Below are 23,503 nucleotides of genomic sequence, written 5' to 3' on the forward strand. Positions count from 1 at the left end.
TCCTAAGTAGACAGTTTCATTTCACAGAAGTGTGATTGACTTAGAGTTACATTGTGTTGTTTAAGTGTTCCCTTTATTTTTTTGAGCAGTATATATATATATATATATATATATATATATATATATATATATATATATATATATATATATTAAAAAGAGAGAGAGAGAGAGAGAGAGAGAGAGAGAGAGAGAGAGAGAGAGAGAGAGAGAGAGAGAGAGAGGTGACAAAAGGATACAGGATGAAAGAGAGAGACGAGGAAAAAAGATAGGGTCCAACTAGGGCTGTGACGATTACAGAATTTTAGGAAACTATTAATTGTCATGCAAATGACCACAGTCATTGTCATAGTTGAACTTGTGTGGCCCCTTGAGCTTGTAATGGATCTTTGAATGTTAGCTATGACATACATACTAAATACAACAGCATTGGTGACACCCCTATCTCAAAACCGAATGGTTTGGACCGCTTGAAACGTTTGGAAATGAAGCTTCTCCTCCTGACAGTGCCGTTCTGCTCGTAAAATGACTACCAAATGTTCCCATTTCATGTAAAAATACAATTATCTTCTTGAATATATAAGTTGATAATTGTCCATAATTGCTGGTTCCAATATTATAATCTGACATTTAAAACTCAAAATACATAATGAGACTAGAATTGCAAAGTGCTACTATTAATCATAAGTATATCCCTAATCACAATGGTAAGAGTATAGTCCTCCCTGTGAATGTTAACGTCATCATCATGTTATTACTAACGGTCATGTAAATGCAGTACCCTATCATAATCACAATCAATGCTTGTTTTTTATTTGAATCCACACACAGGAGTCAAGAACTTCTGTCACCTAGTCTACTTGTGTAGGCAGCAGGCAAACATGTAAATGAGTTTATGGTAAACAAAGGTTTATTTAATCAATCCTGGTTGGAAGAAAAATGAACTTCCCTCCGGTTTCTGACATGCTATTTTTTATTTCATGTTGTTGTTGTTGCCAACCTTGCTCACTTATCTGAGACATTAGTATTCCACAGCGCGGCTAAACCACCTGCAGATTGACGTACACTTGACCTCTATCAATGACTATTCCACTTCAAATCAAATTGTATTTGTCACGTACACATGGTTAGCAGATGTTAATGCGAGTGTAGCGAAATGCTTGTGCTTCTAGTTCCGACAATGCAGTAATAACCAACAAGTAATCTAACTAACAATTCCAAAACTACTGTCTTATACACAGTGTAAGGGGATAAAGAATATGTACATAAAGATATATGAATGAGTGATGGTACAGAGCAGCATAGGCAAGATACGGTAGATGGTATCGAGTACAGTATATACATATGAGATGAGTATGTAAACAAAGTGGCATAGTTAAAGTGGCTAGTGATACATGTATTACATAAGGATGCAGTAGATGATATAGAGTACAGTATATACGTATGCATATGAGATGAATAATGTAGGGTGTGTAACATTATAGAAGGTAGGATTGTTTAAAGTGGCTAGTGATATTTTTTACATCATTTCCCATCAATTCCCATTATTAAAGTGGCTGGAGTTGAGTCAGTGTCAGTGTGTTGGCAGCCGCCACTCAATGTTAGTGGTGGCTGTTTAACAGTCTGATGGCCTTGAGATAGAAGCTGTTTTTCAGTCTCTCGGTCCCAGCTTTGATGCACCTGTACTGACCTCGCCTTCTGGATGATAGCGGGGTGAACAGGCAGTGGCTCGGGTGGTTGTTGTCCTTGATGATCTTTATGGCCTTCCTGTAACATCGGGTGGTGTAGGTGTCCTGGAGGGCAGGTAGTTTGTCCCCGGTGATGCGATGTGCAGACCTCACTACCCTCTGGAGAGCCTTACGGTTGTGGGCGGAGCAGTTGCTGTACCAGGTGGTGATACAGCCTGCCAGGATGCTCTCGATTGTGCATCTGTAGAAGTTTGTGAGTGCTTTTGGTGACAAGCCGAATTTCTTCAGCCTCCTGAGGTTGAAGAGGCGCTGATGCTCCTTCTTCACGATGCTGTCTGTGTGGGTGGACCAATTCAGTTTGTCTGTGATGTGTATGCAGAGGAACTTAAAACTTGCTACCCTCTCCACTACTGTTCCATTGATGTGGATAAGGGGGTGTTCCCTCTGCTGTTTCCTGAAGTCCACAATCATCTCCTTAGTTTTGTTGACGTTGAGTGTGAGGTTATTTTCCTGACACCACATTCCGAGGGCCCTCACCTCCTCCCTGTAGGCCGTCTCGTCGTTGTTAGTAATCAAGCCCACCACTGTTGTGTCGTCCGCAAACTTGATGATTGAGTTGGAGGCGTGCGTGGCCACGCAGTCGTGGGTGAACAGGGAGTACAGGAGAGGGCTCAGAACGCACCCTTGTGGGGCCCCAGTGTTGAGGATCAGCGGGGTGGAGATGTTGTTGCCTACGCTCACCACCTGGGGGCGGCCCGTCAGGAAGTCCAGTACCCAGTTGCACAGGGCGGGGTCGAGACCCAGGGTCTTGAGCTTGATGACGAGCTTGGAGGGTACTATGGTGTTGAATGCCGAGCTGTAGTCGATGAACAGCATTCTCACATAGGTATTCCTCTTGTCCAGATGGGTTAGGGCAGTGTGCAGGGTGGTTGAGATTGCATCGTCTGTGGACCTATTTGGGCGGTAAGCAAATTGGAGTGGGTCTAGGGTGTCAGGTAGAGTGGAGGTGATATGGTCCTTGACTAGTCTCTCAAAGCACCTCATGATGACGGAAGTGAGTGCTACTGGGCGGTAGTCATTTAGCTCAGTTACTTTAGCTTTCTTGGGAACAGGAACAATGGTGGCCCTCTTGAAGCATGTGAGAACAGCAGACTGGTATAGGGATTGATTGAATATGTCCATAAACACACCGGCCAGCTGGTCTGCGCATGCTCTGAGGGCGCGGCTGGGGATGCCGTCTGGGCCTGCAGCCTTGCGAGGGCTAACACATTTAAATGTCTTACTCACCTCGGCTGCAGTGAAGGAGAGTCCGCATGTTTTCGTTGCAGGCCGTGTCAGTGGCACTGTATTGTCCTCAAAGCGGGCAAAAAAGTTGTTTAGTCTGCCTGGGAGCAAGACATCCTGGTCCGTGACTGGGCTGGTTTTCTTCTTGTAGTCCGTGATTGACTGTAGACCCTGCCACATGCCTCTTGTGTCTGAGCCGTTGAATTGAGATTCTACTTTGTCTCTGTACTGACGCTTAGCTTGTTTGATAGCCTTGCGGAGGGAATAGCTGCACTGTTTGTATTCGGTCATGTTACCAGTCACCTTGCCCTAATTAAAAGCAGTGGTTCGCACTTTCAGTTTGCTGCCATTAATCCACGGTTTCTGGTTAGGGAATGTTTTAATCGTTGCTATGGGAACGACATCTTCAACGCACGTTCTAATGAACTCGCACACCGAATCAGCGTATTCGTCAATATTGTTATCTGACGCAATACGAAACATATCCCAGTCCACGTGATGGAAGCAGTCTTGGAGTGTGAAGTCAGCTTGGTCGGACCAGCGTTGGACAGACCTCAGCGTGGGAGCTTCTTTTTTTAGTTTCTGTCTGTAGGCAGGGATCAACAAAATGGAGTCGTGGTCAGCTTTTCCGAAAGGAGGGCGGGGCAGGGCCTTTTATGCGTCGCGGAAGTTAGAGTAACAATGATCCAAGGTTTTTCCACCCCTGGTTGTGCAATCAATATGCTGATAAAATTTAGGGAGTCTTGTTTTCAGATTAGCCTTGTTAAAATCCCCAGCTACAATGAATGCAGCCTCCGGATAAATGGATTCCAATTTGCAAAGAGTCAAATAAAGTTCGTTCAGAGCCATCGATGTGTCTGCTTGGCGGGGGATATATACGGCTGTGATTATAATCGAAGAGAATTCTCTTGGTAGATAATGTGGTCGACATTTGATTGTGAGGAATTCTAAATCAGGTGAACAGAAGGATTTGAGTTCCTGTATGTTTCTTTCATCACACCATGTCTCGTTAGCCATAAGGCATACGCCCCCGCCCCTCTTCTTACCAGAAAGATGTTTGTTTCTGTCGGCGCGATGCGTGGAGAAACCCGCTGGCTGCACCGCCTCCGATAGCGTCTCTCCAGTGAGCCATGTTTCCGTGAAGCAAAGAACGTTACAGTCTCTGATGTCCCTCTGGAATGCTACCCTTGCTTGGATTTCATCAACCTTGTTGTCAAGAGACTGGACATTGGCGAGAAGAATGCTAGGGAGTGGTGCACGATGTGCCCGTCTCCGGAGTCTGACCAGAAGACCGCCTCGTTTCCCTCTTTTTCGGAGTCGTTTTTTTGGGTCGCTGCATGGAATCCATTCCGTTGTCCTGTTTGAAAGGCAGAACACAGGATCCGCGTCGCGAAAATCATATTATTGGTCGTATTGATGGTGAGTTGACGCTGATCTTATATTCAGTAGTTCTTCTCGACTGTATGTAATGAAACCTAAGATGACCTGGGGTACTAATGTAAGAAATAACACGTAAAAAATGTTGACAAAAATGCATAGCTTCCTAGGAACGCGAAGCGAGGCGGCCATCTCTGTCGGCGCCGGAAGTACAACTTACATATGAACACACAGCACATGAACACACACAGAAACAAACGCATGCACGCACACACAAACAAAACTCACACAACCTACTTACTAACAACCTTATATTTCTTTACTTTACTCTTATTATTATCTATCCGGGTGCCTACTCTCTTTACCTCATGTATATATCAAACTCAAGTAGCTCGTACCTCTGCCCATTGATCTGGTGCTCCCTGTATATAGCTCCACATTGATCTGGTACTCCCTGTATATAGCTCCCCATTGATCTGGTACTCCCTGTATATAGCTCCACATTGATCTGGTACTCCCTGTATATAGCTCCACATTGATCTGGTACTCCCTGTATATAGCTCCACATTGATCTGGTACTCCCTGTATATAGCTCCACATTGATCTGGTACTCCCTGTATATAGCTCCCCATTGATCTGGTACTCCCTGTATATAGCTCCCCATTGATCTGGTACTCCCTGTATATAGCTCCACATTGATCTGGTACTCCCTGTATATAGCTCCACATTGATCTGGTTCTCCCTGTATATAGCTCCACATTGATCTGGTACTCCCTGTATATAGCTCCCCATTGATCTGGTACTCCCTGTATATAGCACCACATTGATCTGGTACTCCCTGTATATAGCTCCACATTGATCTGGTACTCCCTGTATATAGCTCCACATTGATCTGGTACTCCCTGTATATAGCACCACATTGATCTGGTACTCCCTGTATATAGCACCACATTGATCTGGTACTCCCTGTATATAGCTCCACATTGATCTGGTACTCCCTGTATATAGCTCCATTCTGGGGTATTTTATCTGATTCCTCTTTTGTTCGTTACTATTTAAAACTATATATATATTGTGACGGCCCTGAATTTTTCTGAACCGTCTCAGTGCAGCTCCTTCCAATAGGACGCTTTCCCTTTAATTCCTAATTAAATAGCCAGCATCAGCTGCGCAAAAGTGGGGTTGTGATGGAGACGTGCATGAGGATGTGTTCAACCCTCAGTTCCGAAGCTTCTCTATTCCGTTTGTTTTGTTGTCGGATCCACTCTTTGCATCTATTAGCGAATTGGATTGTCTGACTGACCGACTGACTACCACCTTTTTGTATACGGTATTTCATTTGTTTGGATGTGATGTATACTGTGATTTATGTAGTTAGTTGTAGTTTAGGACTTAATTAAGAGTTGATCCGCTTTAAAGTTCTGTGGTAAATTAATTGTATGTTTAATACTGGGTTTACGCTACACGGAATGAACGGACAAACATTGCGTGACAAAAGTCACTTGAGTTCACTGAACTCCTTTACCGGGCTGGACTCTTTTTAGGCCCAGGTACAGGACATTTCTTGAGGAACCAGAACTCATTGTGTTATATTATATGTGTGCGTAATCCTTGATGTTGTTAATACAACCCACGCAAAAGAATATAGTTGTTTTGGAAGTTCTTTCCAATGTTTTAAGGGTTTATGAAAAGTTTATTTCCATCCTGACTTTTACATGAGTCCTTTGTATTGGTGTAGACTTGACGGACCAGATGGGACTCATTCCCACCCAAACTAAAAGGAGAAACCAATGTTTTCTCTGGTAGGCACAACCTACCTGGCACCCCTATAAATGATAACCTCAAGTCAAAACCGTTACAATATAATTAAACTTAGCATCTTTGGGAACGGTTCGGAATTTCAATGTAAAGTCTACACCAGTTGTATTTGGTGTATGTGATAAATAACATTTGATTTGAACAACCCACTTAGCTGTAACAGTGAGGTTTACTGGGGCCTCAGACTTACCGATGTTGAGGTTGTTTAGGTGTGGAGTCAACACTCCATCTGGGTAGACTTTGATCATGAGGAAGATGTCAGTGGCTGCAGTCCCCTGTGTGGAGTCCATTGTAGCTGGTACCAGTGTTTCCTCGACTGGGGTGTTGGGCTTCACCACCTCACTGTCTACACATATAGCATTAACATTAGCAATGAATTACATGGGATGCTATGGGATTAGCGGTAGCCCAGATATAGTGTTAGCCAACTGTCTACACATTTCATAAGGATTGTTTTTCTCTGGAGGCCAGGAAGGAGCTGGTCCGATGTATATTACTGGTGGTTTTAGATTTTAGCGATGTTATATATATAGATGTAGGCTTCAACCACTACCCTGAGAGCAATTGATTCAGTATTGCATGCAGCCCTCAGGTTCATTACCAATCAAAAACATTGAACACATCATTGTGGTCTCTACAGTGCTGTTGGTTGGTCGTCATTGACCTTGCGTAGGGTTAAACACCAGTATAAACTGATTTATAAGGCCATTTTGGGTAAAATGCCACTATCTTGTTTTTTGTTTTTTTAAATCAGGTCAGTAAATATATATAAATTACAGTCACATTCTCATTTACTTTTCACAGTACCAAGAATTAGAATAGGTCATGGTGGAAATAGTTCAAGTTACTCAACTCAGTGGTCCTGGAATTCTCTCCTGAACATTTAAAAATTTGATAATCTAGTCATGTTGGTAGAGTTTAAACACTTGGTCGACGTAAATATCATAGAAGCGTGTAATTGTGTTTAGGACAGCTGTTTACTTTTGTTATGACATTTGTGTTTCTTTATGTAATAGTTGTACAGTATGTGTGTCTATAGTTTTATTCAATGCTGTGTTAGTGTATATAAGTTGTTTTGTCTGAAACGTTGTCCCCCTGCTGCTGTTGGACCAGGTCTTGCTTGAAAAATAGATTTTATCTCAATGAGAAAAGAATGTATAAATAAAGGTTAAATAAAATGTAAAAAATGTAGCATAGCACAAGCACTAGCAATGGATCGCATGGGCTACTATGGGATTAGCTCTAGCCTAGATGTAGTGTTAGCATTAGCATGGATCTTGAGGTAGATGTGTTTCCCAACTGGCACGTGCATGAGTGTCCCTAGAGGGAGTTGTAACCGGAACGCCCAGGTGTCGTGTGTGACCTCCGTCTTAGAAACTAAAATACACTCCCTGTAGAAGATCGCTGCAGAGAGAGTGAATAACTAACATGTAATTTTGGTTAATAGGGGAAGGTAATAAAATCCATTCAGAAGACCGATGGATAAACATCTCTTTGGATGTGTCTGAAATGGCATTCTGGCTCTTTCTTTCGTCTTTTCTCGATTCCTCACTTCCTCTCTCCTTGCCTCCTTCTCAAAACGCATTGGAGGAGAAAGTACAAGGTCCCTCCCCTCTTACATTCTCCTCTCAAGCCTTTTGAGAAGAAGTTGAGGAGTGAGGCCGTGAGGAATCAAGGAAAGATGTATTGGAAAAGAGCCCCTATTCATACCTCGATCTTTCTTCCTGAAAAGAGAATCATGGAATGCCAGTGGTTCACCAAGCTCCTCCCACTTTCCTTTGGCCTCTTTACGCATGCTGACCTGAATCTTCCCCACAGCACACACTGTGTGGACTGTACCAGCATAGCGAGAGAGCAAGAAGGAGAAAGATGGGGAGGGAGGGAGGGGGAGTTGGTAAACGTTAACAGTTAGTCAGCTTTAGCTTATGAAAAGACATCAGACCATAAAATGTTCTCCTTACCAGAAAACGCTTCCATCTTATTCTTGGGCTAGACCTGAAAAAGAGAGCCTCCTAGTGAGTTGTTTACCAGAAATTAATATAAATCCAATGCATCTCCCCATTTATGGAGATATAGAGAAGGAAAGAGAGACAGAAGTAAGAGAGGGACAGACAGGGTTATAGAGATATAAAGGGTGATAGCGATATAGAGGGTTTAGTGGAAATGGGCACAGTGTTTATTTCCTCTGGTTGACACAGTCAATATTTCCCTCCAACATTAATAAGCCAGTGATAAACACTGGACACAATTTGTGTCAAGTCCTCTGGCAGGCTGGAACACAGATGGAGAAATAAGCCTTGAGAGCAATCAATAATATAATTACAGCCGATAATGGACTAGGTCTGTGATGGTCATGGAATTTTAGATGACGATAATTGGCCAGTCAAAATGACCACGGTCACAGTAACAATCGTTCAAATAGTAAACAATAAGAAGAATTAGGAGAAAGAAAAAAAAAATTGACACACATTTTCTCTTCCTTTTCGCTCCTGACTGCAACTTGCTGTGTAGTGGTGCGGGGGAGGGGAGGGGGGGGTCATTGCCTATGCAACCAAAGACAAAAGTTTCATCACATTGTTAATAGTCCATGTTCCGGCAGAAATGGACTCAACCGCACAAATGTCGGCCGTCATTTCAGTCAGCTGTTTGTTCAACACCAAAATAAATAAATAAATAAATGTACGTACATTTTTTAAGGGGGTATTCATCAGTTAGAGGGTAAAGGCAATTGTGCCAGCCCTAACTAGGGTACAGAATAGCATTGTGACAAATGTTTTTAAAAAATCGTAATGTTAAAACTGCAATTTTTATTGTTTAAACAATAAGAAAATCATAAAACTATTTGCAATGCAGATATGGTGCTGCATATGACCGCCAGCGGGCAATGCTGTTAAAACTACCGCAGTCATGGCAACCCATAGACTGTAAAAGATATGGACAAAGCCATCAATGACATCATCCCATTGTTTCCTATGAGAATGCTCAGTGGAACATTTGAAGATCAGAAAGTGTATTTTCAGCAAGTCACCATCTTGCTTCATGGAGGACTTTTTGGAAACATTGCATGTGCAGTTTGAGCTAGTCTAAGTGACGTTGCAGGCTAGCTCAGTGCTGCCTCCTCTCATTAACCTCTTGAAACTAGGGGGCAATATTTTCATTTTTGGAAAAATAACATTCCCAAAGTAAACAGGTTATTTTTCAGGATCAGATAATAGAATATGCATATCATTGACAGCTTAGGATAGAAAACACTCTAACGTTTCCAAAACTGTAAAAAATATTGTCTGTGAGTATAACAGAACTGATATTGCAGGCGAAAGCCTGAGAAAAACCCAATCAGGAAGTGACTCTTATTTAGAAACCTCTGCGTTCCTCTACGTTCCTATGCGGATTGAGTAGTGAAAGGGATATCAACCAGATTCCTTTTTCTATGGCTTCCCTAATGTGTCTAGTGTCACAAGACATAGTTTGAGGCTTTTATTTTGAAAAATGAGCGTGAGCGACAACATTGCGTCAGTGGTCACCTGGTGGCTCTCAGAGTGATATGTGCGTAATAGACAAATGCGGCCATTGTTTCCCTCGCTCCTACTAAGAAGCCAACTGACCCTGTTGATATATTATCGAATAGATATTTGAAAAACACCTTGAGGATTGATTATAAAAAACGTTTGCCATGTTTCTGTCGATATTATGGATCTAATTTGGAATATTTTTCAGCGTTGTCGTGACCGCAATTTCCGGTCGATTTCTCAGCCAAACGTGAAGAACAAACGGAGCTATTTCGCCTACAAAAATAATCTTTATGGAAAAAGGAACATTTGCTATCTAACTGGGAGTCTCGTGAGTGAAAACATCCGAAGCTCATCAAAGGTAAACGATTTAATTTGATTGCTTTTCTAATTTTCGTGACCAAGTTGCCTGCTGCTAGCTAGGCATAATGCTATGCTAGGCTATCGATAAACTCACACAAATGCTTGTCTTGCTTTGGCTGTAAAGCATAATTTCAAAATCTGAGATGACAGGGTGATTAACAAAAGGCTAAGCTGTGTTTCAATATATTTCACTTGTGATTTCATGAATATGAATATTTTCTAGTAATATTTTTTGTCCGTTGCGTTATGCTAATTAGTGTCAGTAGATGACAATTCACCCGGGTTCCGGGAGCGGTAGTTCCAAGATTAAGTATCTCAAGTTGAAAGCTGACTGAGGTACTGCAGGCTGCCATTAGCAACTACACTTGAAGTCGGACGTTTACATACGCTTGGGTTGGCACCCCCCTTGGGTTGTGCCGTGGCGGTGATCTCTGTGGGTTATACTTTGTGGGCTATACTCTGCCTTGTCTCAGGATGGTGAGTTGGTGGTATCCCTCTAGTGGTGTGGGGGCTGTGCTTTGGCAAAGTGGGTGGGTTTATATCCTTCCTGTTTGGCCCTGTCCTGGGGTGTCATCGGATGGGGCCACAGTGTCTCCTGACCCCTCCTGTCTCAGCCTCCAGTATTTATGCTGCAGTAGTTTATGTGTCGGAGGGCGAGGGTCAGTTTTTTATATCTGGAGTACTTCTCCTGTCCTATCCGATGTCCTGTGTCAATTTAAGTATGCTCTCTCCAATTCTCTTTCTCTCTCTCGGAGGACCTGAGCCCTAGGACCTTGCCTCAGGACTACCTGGCATGATGACTCCTTGCTGTCCCCAGTCCACCTGGCCGTGCTGCTGCTCCAGTTTCAACTGTTCTGCCTGTGATTATTATTATTATTCGACCATGCTGGTTATTTATGAACATTTGAACATCTTGGCCATGTTCTGTTATAATCTCCACCCGACACAGCCAGAAGAGGACTGGCCACCCCACATAGCCTGGTTCCTCTCTAGGTTTCTTCCTAGGTTTTGGCCTTTCTATGGAGTTTTTCCTATCCACCGTGCTTCTACACCTGCATTGCTTGCTGTGGGGTTTTAGGCTGGGTTTCTGTACAGCACTTTGAGATATCAGCTGATGTACGAAGGGCTATATAAATACATTTGATTTGATTTACAGACAGATTATTTCACTTATAATTCGCTGTATCACAATTCCAGTTGGTCAGAAGTTTACATACACTAAGTTGACTGCGCCTGTAAACAGCTTGAAAAATTCCAGAAAATGATGTCATGGCTTTAGAAGTTCTGATAGGCTAATTGACATAATTTGAATCAATTGGAGGTGTACGTGTGGATGTATTTCAAGGCCTACCTTCAAACTCAGTGCCTCTTTGCTTGACATCATGGGAAAATCAAAAGAAATCAGCCAAGACTTCAGAAAACGAATTGTGGACCTCCACAAGTCTGGTTCATCCTTAGGAGAAATTTCCAAATGCCTGAAGGTACCACGTCCATCTGTACAAACAATAGTACATAAGTATAAACACCATAGGACCACACAGCCGTCATACCGCTCAGAAAGGAGACGTGTTCTGTCTCCTAGAGATGAATGTACTTGCGAAAAGTGCAAATCAATCTCAGAACAACAGCAAAGGACCTTGTGAAGATGCTGGAGGAAACAGGTACAAAAGTATCTATATCCACAGTAAAATGAGTCCTATATTGACATAACCTGAAAGGCCGCTCAGCAAGGAAGTAACCACTGCTCCAAAACAGCCGTAAAAAAAAATCCAGACTACGGTTTGCAACTGCACATGGGGACAAAGATCATACTTTTTGGAGAAATGTCCTCTGGTCTGATGAAACAGAAATATAACTGTTAGGCCATAATGACCATCGTTATGTTTGGAGAAAAAAGGGGGATGCTTGCAAGCCGAAGAACACCATCCCAACCGTGGCAGCATCATGTTGTGGGGGTGCTTGCTGCAGGAAGGACTGGTGAACTTCACAAAATAGATGGCATCATGAAGAAGAAAAAGTATGTGGATATATTGAAGCAACATCTCAAGACATCAGTCAGGAAGTTAAAGCTTGGTCACAAATGAGTCTTCCAAATGGACAATGCCCCCAGGCATGCTTCAAAGTTGTGGCAAAATGGCTTAAGGAAAACAAAGTCAAGGTATTGGGAGTGGCCATCACAAAGCCCTGACCTCAATCCCATAGAAGATTTGTGGGCAGAACTGAAAAAGTGTGTGCGAGCAAGGAGGCCTACAAACCTGACTCAGTTACATCAGCTCTGTCAGGAGGAATGGGCCAAAATTCACCCAACTTATTGTGGGAAACTTGTGTAAGGCTCCCCGAAAAGTTTGACCCCAAGTTAAAAAATGTAAAAGAAATGCTACCAAATACTAATTGAGTGTATGTAAACGTCTGAAATAAATCATTCTCTCTTCCATTATTCTGACATTTCACATTCTTAAAATAAAGTGGTGATCCTAACTGTCGAGGGAATTTTTACTAGGATAAAATGTCAGAAATTGTGGAAAAACTGAGCTTAAATGTATTTGGCTAAGGTGTATGTAAACTTCTGACTTCAACTGTAAATTATCCTTCTGTGTGCGATTTTAATCGGTTCAAGGACATACATATGGTGAAATAGGATCAATTATTGGTACCATGGTCGTGCTCAGTTATTTTTTAATATAACCATGAATATTGACCAGAAAGATCGCCATTTCCCCATTTGCTATAATGGGGGATCCTGTTTTCTGGAAACAATGCCTCCAGTATTACAGTTGGCCTTTAACTTGAAATCCTCAATGTGAGGTGGCAGTTGTTCTCCCCTGTAGCTACCAGACAGCCCTCACCTTACTGCTGCACCCACTCAGCAACGATGGTAGTTCATGACATTCTTAGGATCTCTGCTGTGTGTCTCCATGTTCTGAATGGTCAGTACATGGGACGTCCTTTCAGGGCTGGGCGATATGGCCAAAATATCACATTTTTGACGGTATGAAGGTATTTTATGTTTTTGAATAATAAAAGTTCTAAATATGCTGTGATCCTAGGGTGGCAACACAAATTATAAGTGATTTCAATGGGTCTTTCTCCATTCTGATTGTTTTATACTATTCAATCCAACTTCAAACAAAAATAATGTTCAGCATTTTCATACCTTTCCTGCACTTTTGTTATAATTTCCACACTGTGCCATGCAAGGCTGCATAATATGGTCAAAAGATATAGGCCTGGTTAATTGGTGAACTGCTGGAATACAATGACTGTAGTTGGAATATAGTGGGCAGCACCATGAATACATTGTTGTTTGACATGACAACAAATTAATAAGCCTGCCAGGGAGGAACAATTGACAGGGTAGGAACCGAAGTGTTGGTCAGTGTTTCCAGGGGACCCTAATTAGATGTTACATTACATCTTTTCAAATTAAATCAAAGTTTATTTGTCACGTGCGCCAAATACAACAGGTGTAGACCTTAAGTAAAGAAATAAAACAGCAAAAAAAAAAGACTATATACAGTAGCGAGGCTACATACAGACACCGGTTAGTCAGGCTGATTGAGGTAGTATGTACATGTAGATATGGTTAAAGTGACTATGCATATATGATGAACAGAAAGTACCAGTAGAGTAAAAGAGGGGTTGGCGGGTGGTGGGTGGCAGGACACAATACAGATAGCCCGGTTAGCCAATGTGCGGGAGTACTGGTTGGTTGGCCCAATTGAGGTAGTATGTACATGAATGTACAGTTAAAGTGACTATGCATATATGATAAACAGAGAGTAGCAGGAGTGTGAAAGGAGGGTATGGGGTTGGAGGGGGCACACAATGCAAATAGTCTGGGTAGCCATTTGATTACCTGTTCAGGAGTCTTATGGCTTGGGGTAAAAACTGTTGAGAAGCCTTTTTGTCCTAGACTTGGCACTCCGGTACAGCTTGCCATGCGGTAGCAGAGAGAACAGTCTATGACTGGGGTGGCTGGGGTCTTTGACAGTTTTTAGGGCCTTCCTCTGACACCGCCTGGTGTAGAGGTCCTGGAAGGCAGGCAGCTTAGCCCCAGTGATGTACTGGGCTGTACGCACTACCCTCTGTAGCGCCTTGCGGTCAAAGGCCGAGCAATTGCCGTACCAGGCAGTGATGCAACCAGTCAGCTCTCGATGTTGCAGCTGAATAACCTTTGGAGATAATAATAATAATAATATAATATATGCCATTTAATATAATATCATCTCAGGCTTTGAGCTACAGGACCACCGGATCTCAGGACCCATGCCAAATCTTTTTAGTTTCCTGAGTTTCCTGACGGGGGAATAGGCTTTGTTGTGTCCTCTTCACGAGAAACACCGTTTTCATGCCACTTCGATACATCTACGACCAGAAGTTACTTTTTCGCAGCAGATTAGGAGAATTTACGCAGCAGATTAGGATAATTCATGCAGCAGGTTAGGAGACTGAGGTTAAGGTTAGGAAAAGGGTTAGGGTTAGCAAAAAACACTCTCCTGACCTGCAAAGAAAATCACATCTGGCCGTAGCTGTATCGAAGTGGCGTGAAAAGAGTGCGTCACAGTTGTTTTACCTAGTGTAGCTAGCTAACATATTCATGCTTCACCTATTCACCTCTGAGTTAGAAGATAACGTTGCACAAACAACATGCTTATCGAGGCCTACACCAGCACTGGTACCTAGTGATGGGGAAACAAAGCTAATTCCAGTAAATTACTTCCTAGTACCGGTACACTGCTTAGCGATTTCAACACATGCCTTGGAGCCATACAGGACTTCGCTGCTGCCACGCACCTGTCATTTTCCCAACTGTTAACGGCGATGAAGTTCAGAGCGCGTTACAACCGTGGCAAATCATTTGAAAGATGCATATCTCCTCCTACTAAAGTTACAGCATTATTGCGTTAGGCATGTTCCCTTTATGATGATGATGATCGGGACCTGTAATAGATGGATAAAAGAAAGGAGATTGAAAGAGGCGGCTACGACAAGTCATGTCAGAAAACAGCTCCCTGGCATAGTAGACAGTCAAAGGAAGCTGCGACTTACGTTGACGCAGCATCTAGGACATTTTCCCCAGCAGAACTTCCACCCGTAGAACACCATCTTGCAGGTCAACTATGGTACAGCCAGAGTTGGGGAGCTGAGATCGGAGAGGGGGTAAAATAGTGGAGAGAAAATAAGGGAGAAGAAGGAAAGAGGGGGGAGAAAAGAGGGGTGGGGAGTGAGGTTAAAGAACAATTGCTGCACGTTCTGGCTCACATTTCACTCAAATCTTGCCATTTAAAATGTGCAAAGTGGGGATGTTTACCTTCCGTTTGGTGTAAACCACAATATTGACTGTGACATCAGTTTGAAACCAGTCAAACCTAAAAAATAAAAATGTACAGATACAGTATGTTCATTGCCTTCTCACATATATCTATCACACCTCACATCATCCAGTCTGTCACCATTGTCAATATCATAACAGTTGTTCTTGTTGTTTTGTGAGTGTACCTGGGCCGGCGTACCTGGGTTGGGGTGGTGGCGGGGCAGCTGAGGGTGGCAGTGATGAGGAGGGTGAGGGAGGGGTGAGGAAATCAGGAGGGAGCATGGAGGTGGGCGGAGGAGGGGGGGATAGACCTGAGGGAGGGAGGGAGGGAGGGAGGGGACTCTGATTTCCGCCACACAGAATATAGAACACCCACACACAAATACCAGACAGTACAGAAGGGCTTTTAGTGCATTATTCTTATTGTTGTTTTGTACATTACCATTTAAATGAGTGATGCTGTCCTTTATCACAGACTGAGCAGTGGAGACAAATTAGAAAGAGTCAAAAAACATCCTGCATGAAAGAGAGACTACGGTGCATTAAAGTCCTGAGACTGAGGGATTGTGTGTTACTGTACATTTGAGAGCAGTGCTGACCTTCAGAACCATCCTCTCTACCAGACACTCCTTTAACATGGACTCATAGTTCACCCACCGGTGGATCTGCTCATATGGCCACAGATTCAGGGACAAAGGGAGAAAGTGAGAAAAAGAGCTTAGACACGCACGGCATCATAACACACATGTGCGTTAATGTTTTGAACTTGTGTGTTTTAACATGTGAACTTCCAAGGTAGTCCTTTAACTCGGGAAAGTCCAATGAGAGCTGACCTGGTCAAAAAGGTCTGTTCTGTCTATCCCAGCTGCCTTCATCAGTTCCTCTTCACCTCCAGGGTGGAAATCCATGTAGAGGCTAACATTATAAACCATGCCTGAGACACACACAGGAAATAACAGTATTTATTCTCAAAATACTCACAAAATTCACAATACATTTTTAATTGTAAATTGCTAAATAAGCCATTCACAATAAAACAGATGTATTAAATATCTGCATATTAGGGCTAACTCGTGTATGCGGGCCCACTCACAACGACAAATATAACCAGCAAATAATCAGCAAATACATTCAAAGAAATGGTTATGAATGATTAAACTATTTGTAATGTATGGTGTTGAGGGGGAGTTGAAGGCTGTGCCCAGCCTCCAATGCTTTCTATAGAAAGCCTTCTCGGAACATAAAGACACATACTCAAAGACATTATCCCAACAAACACAACATTTTCCTCCCAACATAAGGACATAATAGCCAGGTGAGTTACTGACGCTGAGAACAGACACAGTCTCAAGGAAAACACTGTGTATGAGAGGAGAAGGTATGTACACCACAGGGAACCTTCATTTGTGTATATAATCGCCAATAACTGTCTTATAGCCTACTGATATTAAATTTGGTTAGCTAATGCCTTCATCACACATCCCTATGGGAGTGCTGATGGGTGTGATCAACAAATCTGAAAACATGAATAACAATGAGACATGATGATAATGGCATCAGCATATGGTTGTGTAATTGCATATTTACATTTACATTTACATTACATTTAAGTCATTTAGCAGACGCTCTTATCGAGAGCGACTTACAAATTGGTGCATTCACCTTATGACATCCAGTGGAACAGTCACTTTACAATAGTGCATCTAAATCTTAAAGGGGGGGGAGAGGGAATACTTATCCTATCCTAGGTATTCCTTAAAGAGGTGGGGTTTCAGGTGTCTCCGGAAGGTGGTGATTGACTCCGCTGTCCTGGCGTCGTGAGGGAGTTTGTTCCACCATTGGGGGGCCAGCCATATTTCTTCTCTACAACCTAATGCTGCTGCTGGGTGTTGTTATAAGGACTGATTATCAAATAAGTCATTAAAAAATGATTGCTGTATGCCAAGCATATGTGAGTGTATGAGTTTGGGTAAGAGAGAGAGGTATAGGGAGGGAAGAGAGAAAGAGATGAATACAACAGAAGAAAGGGCACCCCTGTTCTGCTCTGAATCACAAGAAGTGGACAGAGTCCTAGTCACTAAAGCCTGCATAATCTTCCTTCACAGCAAATTCAATTAAGCTGTATTACTCAATGTCCTTTGACAAATGAACCCACTCCATGACTACCAATGAGTGCATTTAATCTCTATGACGCACATGTGTAAATGAGAGGATGAAATGTGTTTCTTCCGGACGTGATTCCTCACGAAACACAGACAAAAGAAGACCATGATTTGGGGGATGTTCACTCTATGTAATCCATATACAGTGCCTTCGGAAAGTATTCAGACCCCTTGACTTTTTCCACATTTTGTTACGTCACAGCCTTATTCTAAAATGGATTACATGTTTTTTTCCCTAATCAATCTACACACAACACCAAATAATTACAACGTAAAAACGGGTTTGTAGAAATGCTTACAAATGTATTACAAATACAAAACTGAAATATCACGTTTATGTAAGTATTCAGACCCTTTATTCAGTACTTTTTTGAAGGACCTTTGGCAGCGATTACAGCCTTGGGTCTTCTTGGGTATGACGCTACAAGCTTGGCACACCTGGATTTGGGGAGTTTCTCCCATTCTTCTCTGCAGATCCTCTCAAGCTCTGTCAGGTTGGATGGGGAGCGTCGCTGCACAGCTATTTTCAGGTCTCTCCAGAGATGTTCAATCGAGTACAGACCAGACTTCACAGACCATCCTATGTATATCCTAAATATTGTACATTTTTGTGCTTTAGGCTAACTATTATCCTATGTATCAGCTTATGTTTTGAACTACACTCATATATTTCATTTCAGAGGAACGCAGTTTGAAAGTATCCTATATTTTCCAGAATAGTGACAGATATGGGAAATCCTCATATCATATTGACAGAGTAACATTATATTTTTGATTTGAACTGTTAGAATCACATGTTAGTGCCCTGCTATAGACCCTTCATAGTGCCCTGCTATAGACCCTTCATAAGGTGAATGCACCAATTTGTAAGTCGCTCTGGATAAGAGCGTCTGCTAAATGACTTAAATGTAAATGTAAATGAGTTCAAGTCTGGGATCTGGCTGGGCTACTCAAGGACATTCAAAGACTTTTCCCAAAGCCACTCCTGTGTTGTCTTGGCCTTGTGCTTAGGGTCTTTGTCCTGTTGGAAGGTCAACCTTCGCCCCAGTCTGAAGTCCTGAGCCCTCTGGAGCAGGTTTTCCTCAAGGATCTCTCTTTTCCTTGATCCTGACTAGTCTCAGTCCCTGCGGCTGAAAAACATCCCCACAGCATGATGCTGCCACCACCATGCTTCACCGTAGGGATGGTGTCAGGTTTCCTCCAGATGAACTCCAAAGAGTTCAATCTTGGTTTCATCAAACCAGATCATGTTTCTCATGGTCTGAGAGTCCTTTCTGTGCCTTTTGGCAAACACCAAGTGCCCATCATGTGCTTTTTACTGAGGAGTGGCTTCCGTCTGGCCACTCTACCATAAAGGCCTGATTGGTGGAGTGCTGATGAGATGTTTGTCCTTCTGGAAGGTTCTCCCATCTCCACAGAGTGACCAGTTTCTTGGTCAGGGAGGTGACAAAGCCCCCCCCCCGATTGCCTAGTTTGGCCGGACGATCAGCTGTAGGAAGAGTCTTGGTGGTTCCGAACTTCTTCCATTTAAGAATGATGGAGGCCACTGTGTTCTTGGGGACATTCAATGCAGCAGACTTTTTGGGGGTACCACTCACCAGATCTGTGCCTCGACACAATCCTGTCTCGGAGCTCCACAAATAATTCCTTTCGAGCTCATTGCTTGGTTTTGGCTCTGACATGAACTGTCAACTGAGGGACCTCATATAGACAGGTGTGTGCCTTTCCAAATCATGTCCAATAAATTGAATTTACCACAGGTTGACTCCAATCAAATTGTGGAAACATCTCAAGGATGATCAATGGAAACAGGATGCACCCGAGCTCAATTTTGAGCCTCATAGGAAAGGGTCTGAATAATTATTTAAATAAGATGTCTTATATTTTGTTATACATTTGTAAACATTTCTTCAAACCTATTTCACTATCTAATCCATTTTAGAATAAGTTGGCATATTTTGTCCTAACTTAGGCCTCCTTTAAGACTCCATAGTGGTTCATCTGTAGGTGCTACAAAGCAAACATTGGTGTCATATGTCATATTATGTCATATGTCATATTCTCTGTAATATGAGTAGTATTTTTATTTCAATAAATTTTTCTTTACATTAACTTATGATTATTGAAAAATATAAACATATAAACATGATATTGAAATTGGCAAATGTTTTAATATACTGTTGAACATAATACTCTCTACAGGCTTAGCAAAGTTCCAGAGTGGGATCTCTGCTACTTTAAGAATTATGACCAAATTTGTAAGCATTAACAAAAGAGTGAATTTGAAAAATGATTCAAAAAAACATATTGCATTTTTAAACATTTTCTATATTCATGTTGTATGATTAAATACTCATAAATGAATGTAATACATTTTACTCATATTACAGAGCAAGTGGTAAAGCTTCATATGAAACACATTTGTGCTTTGTATTGCAGCATTGACAGGTTAAACATTATTGGCTATTAAAGGAGGCCTAGGTAAGGCAAAATGTAATAAATATGCCACCATTGATGAACTCTTTCTCAATTATGCTTTTAGATACAAATATCAAATACAATCTTTCCCTGAAAGGACTATTCTATGGATTACATTTAATGAAAATCCCCCAAATCATGGCATTTGTTTCTGACTGGGTTTTGTGAAGAATCATTCAATTAGGACTACGGAAGGTGGAGAGAAGAATTGTGTGCAGATAGTATGTGGCTACTCTGTGTGTATGTGTACTTTTTACATGTATTTTCCTGAACAATTTAAGTAATAGCACATGTTCTCCAACTCTAGCCCTGGAGAGGCATTGAGCCCTTGATTAGTTAAATCTAGTGTGTTAGTACTGGGCTTAAACAAAAACCTGCAAAACACCAGGACCAATGTTGTGTGTGTGTGTGTGTGTGTGTGTGTGTGTGTGTGTGTGTGTGTGTGTGTGTGTGTGTGTGTGTGTGTGTGTGTGTGTGTGTGTGTGTGTGTGTGTGTGTGTGTGTGTGTGTGTGTGTGTGTGTGTGTGTGTGTGTGTGTGTATACAGTATAAGCCTAGCTTGTGTCACCTCGTATGCAGGTCCAACAGTCGCCCGTGTGTTGTGTTTTTGCAGCTCCTCCTCTGTGACGTCTATGAGTCTACTTCTCATCCCTGTCAGGTCCCGGCCACTCTTAGCCACACGGATCCAGTCCATCAGACTGTGGCCAGGCTTCAATGCTGCCTGAAACAACATGGAAGAACAGCCCTCACAGATCGCGACTCTTCGAAAGCAGGCCCAATTCTGAAGGAATCCTGTATAAGACGGGCCTTCGATTAACACACGACAATAAAGGATAAACTCTTGAGGTTGTGAACCACTGTGAAATTATGTTTCCGTTGTGTCACAAGAAACACATTTCCCTGAAGTGACACTAGTTGAGTAGATTGGCCAAGATGGCTGCTTGAACAGACGCTTTTTTACCGAGCTCCGTACCAAACTTCAGAAAGATTGTGAAAAATGTTTTTTTTTTTTTAAGTTTAGTCATTATTATTTTTATTTGTTCAAGATATAAGACCTTTCCTGTGACTGGAATGATAATTGGATAATTTATTTCAGCATGTCCATGCAAAGTCGTGACAAAAAAAGAATGGAAAAAGTTAGCCGTTCTATTGCTAATCAACAAGAGAGAAACATGCTTATAGACAACTGCCATAACTATACTTGGCCTATGGATAATATCATGCTTTCGAATGCTGAAGATGACGAATTCCCCTCTTTACCGGTTACTCCGTGCAAACCTCCACCCTCCAAAAAACCCAACATGAACTCTGACATCGTGGCTACCCTCTCCTTACTCATCAACTCCAGGTGTGATGCCATTGAGAAAATGGTAGGCGCGAACACCATGGTTATCAAAGGCTTGAAAAAGACTGTGGAGTTTGCATGTGGTGAAATTAATGATGTGAAAACGAGAGTGGAAAAAGTTGAAAAAAATGTGGAAAGGGTGGAAAAGAATAACAATGTCTATTATAGACGTCTCACTGATCTGGAACAATACACAAGAAAATGGAACCTGAGACTCTACGGCTTGCCAGAGGTGGAGAATGAAGATGTGCGAGGAGAGGCTATCCGTATCTGCCAATAAGTTTTGCCTGCAGAGAAGAACAAAGTTGGTGATACCATCGACGTTGTACATCGCCTCGGCAAGAAGCAACAGCAAAGCGATTCAAGACTCAGGGGTATCATCATCCTATTCACTACCAGATTCTACAGGGATGCTGTCTGGAAAGCTGCTAGGAAGAACGCCTTCCTTCAGAGCCATGGTATGCGTTTCGCCAAGCATCTCAGCCCGGAAGACATAGAAAGAAGGAACAGGTTGTGGCCAACGGTCAAGATAGCACGAAGTGAGGGGAAGGCTGCTTACTTCGTCGGAGGACGAGGTTTCATCAACGGTTCAGAAATCCATATTCCTCCCTAAAATCTCACCAGAAGGAACAGGTTGATGGTTTCAGCCATGGTATTCTCATTTTCCTTATGTTGTTTACCTAACAAGTATCAGGTGACTATTTTAAAGGAATACTCAGGTATTTAAATTCATTAGTTTGTTCTTGTATGACCAGAAGTCCTATTTTGTTTATAAACTTACGAAGAAGATTGAAAGCTGAATTTATGTTTTATGTATACAGTAACTAAGATACTGTTTTAAATGGCATACAGGTCTGCTCTGACTTTACATGGTTATTGTTCTATTTAGTTATTAATACTTATTTCCAAAAAAGGTCTTAGGAACGTTTATATGTAAAACATTTTGTTATTCAATTATTTTATGATCAGTTTACATACGTACTTAAAATAGTAGGTACCCTTTTATTTAAGTTATTATTTGTTGTTTTATTTCTCAAAATAGTTCCTGATTACACTAAAGAGGGTTTTTAGTCTCTCTTACTACAAGAACCCTTGGTTTGGTCTTGAACATAATTTCCAGTTGAGTTGCATTTCAAAGCCGGATAACGTCTAGCTCAAAGGTTATGGAATAAGCTATTTTCACTTTACATTGACTTAAATGGTGCAGATCTCGGTTCCTTATCGTTTACGTTCACTGCTCCTACGTATTTGACTCATCCTACTACAGTTTATACTTTTATATAATCTTTGTTGTTTTGTCTTTGTCTATATTATCTCTTAATGCTAGGGGTTACAAAACAGTGTGAAGCGCAAGGCCTTATTTTTATTTGCTAAACAATTTCGAACAGATTTTTGCTTTTTTCAAGAGTCTCACTCAATTTCTGCTGATGCCAACTTCTGGAGGTCACAGTGGGGCAACGATATTTGTCTTTCCCATGGATCTGAACGCTCTGCTGGTGTCACTACAATGAAAAATACCTTTGGTGGTAATATTCTACACTCGGAATGTGACCCCTTTGGTCACTTTATTTGTCTTGTGATCAGTTACAATGACATTACACTCATTACTGTAAACTTCTATGGGTACAACACCAAACATGAGAATGATGAGTTGCTTGAATCTATAGAGAAACATATACTTCATTGGTTATCTAAATTTCCCAATTCGTTATTATTGATAGGAGGGGACTTTAACATTACAATAGATAATTCAACTGATAGATGGCCCCCAGGTAGGCCAACCAATCAGAATTTGGGTTTAATACTTTTTATGGAAAAGTTTGATCTTACTGATATATTTACATTTACATTTACATTTAAGTCATTTAGCAGACGCTCTTATCCAGAGCGACTTACAATGGAGAGAGAGAGGTTTCCGGCCGAAAGATAATTCACTTGGAGTAACAAAACAGGCTCCAGACAATCCAGAATAGATTTTTGGCTTATATCCAAATGTATTGATAGTGAGTGTGTTACTACACATATTTGTACTACTCCCCTCACAGACCATAAGGCTATTTACATTGATATCAAAATATTTACCCCTGATACGAACCTTGGTAGAGCATCCTACTGGAAGCTAAATAGCTCATTATTAAATAATGATATAGCTACATTTGAGGTTAAAGA

At 41.8% G+C, this 23,503-nt stretch overlaps 1 pseudogene; it reads right to left on the reverse strand.

Moving 5' to 3' along the window:
* Positions 1 to 20,698, reverse strand: part of LOC123997320 — a 32,997-nt pseudogene extending 12,299 nt beyond the window's left edge.
* Between the last annotated feature and the right edge of the window lie 2,805 nt (positions 20,699 to 23,503).

This window comes from Oncorhynchus gorbuscha, linkage group LG15 (assembly GCF_021184085.1).
Source record: "Oncorhynchus gorbuscha isolate QuinsamMale2020 ecotype Even-year linkage group LG15, OgorEven_v1.0, whole genome shotgun sequence".
Classification (NCBI taxonomy): domain Eukaryota; kingdom Metazoa; phylum Chordata; class Actinopteri; order Salmoniformes; family Salmonidae; genus Oncorhynchus; species Oncorhynchus gorbuscha.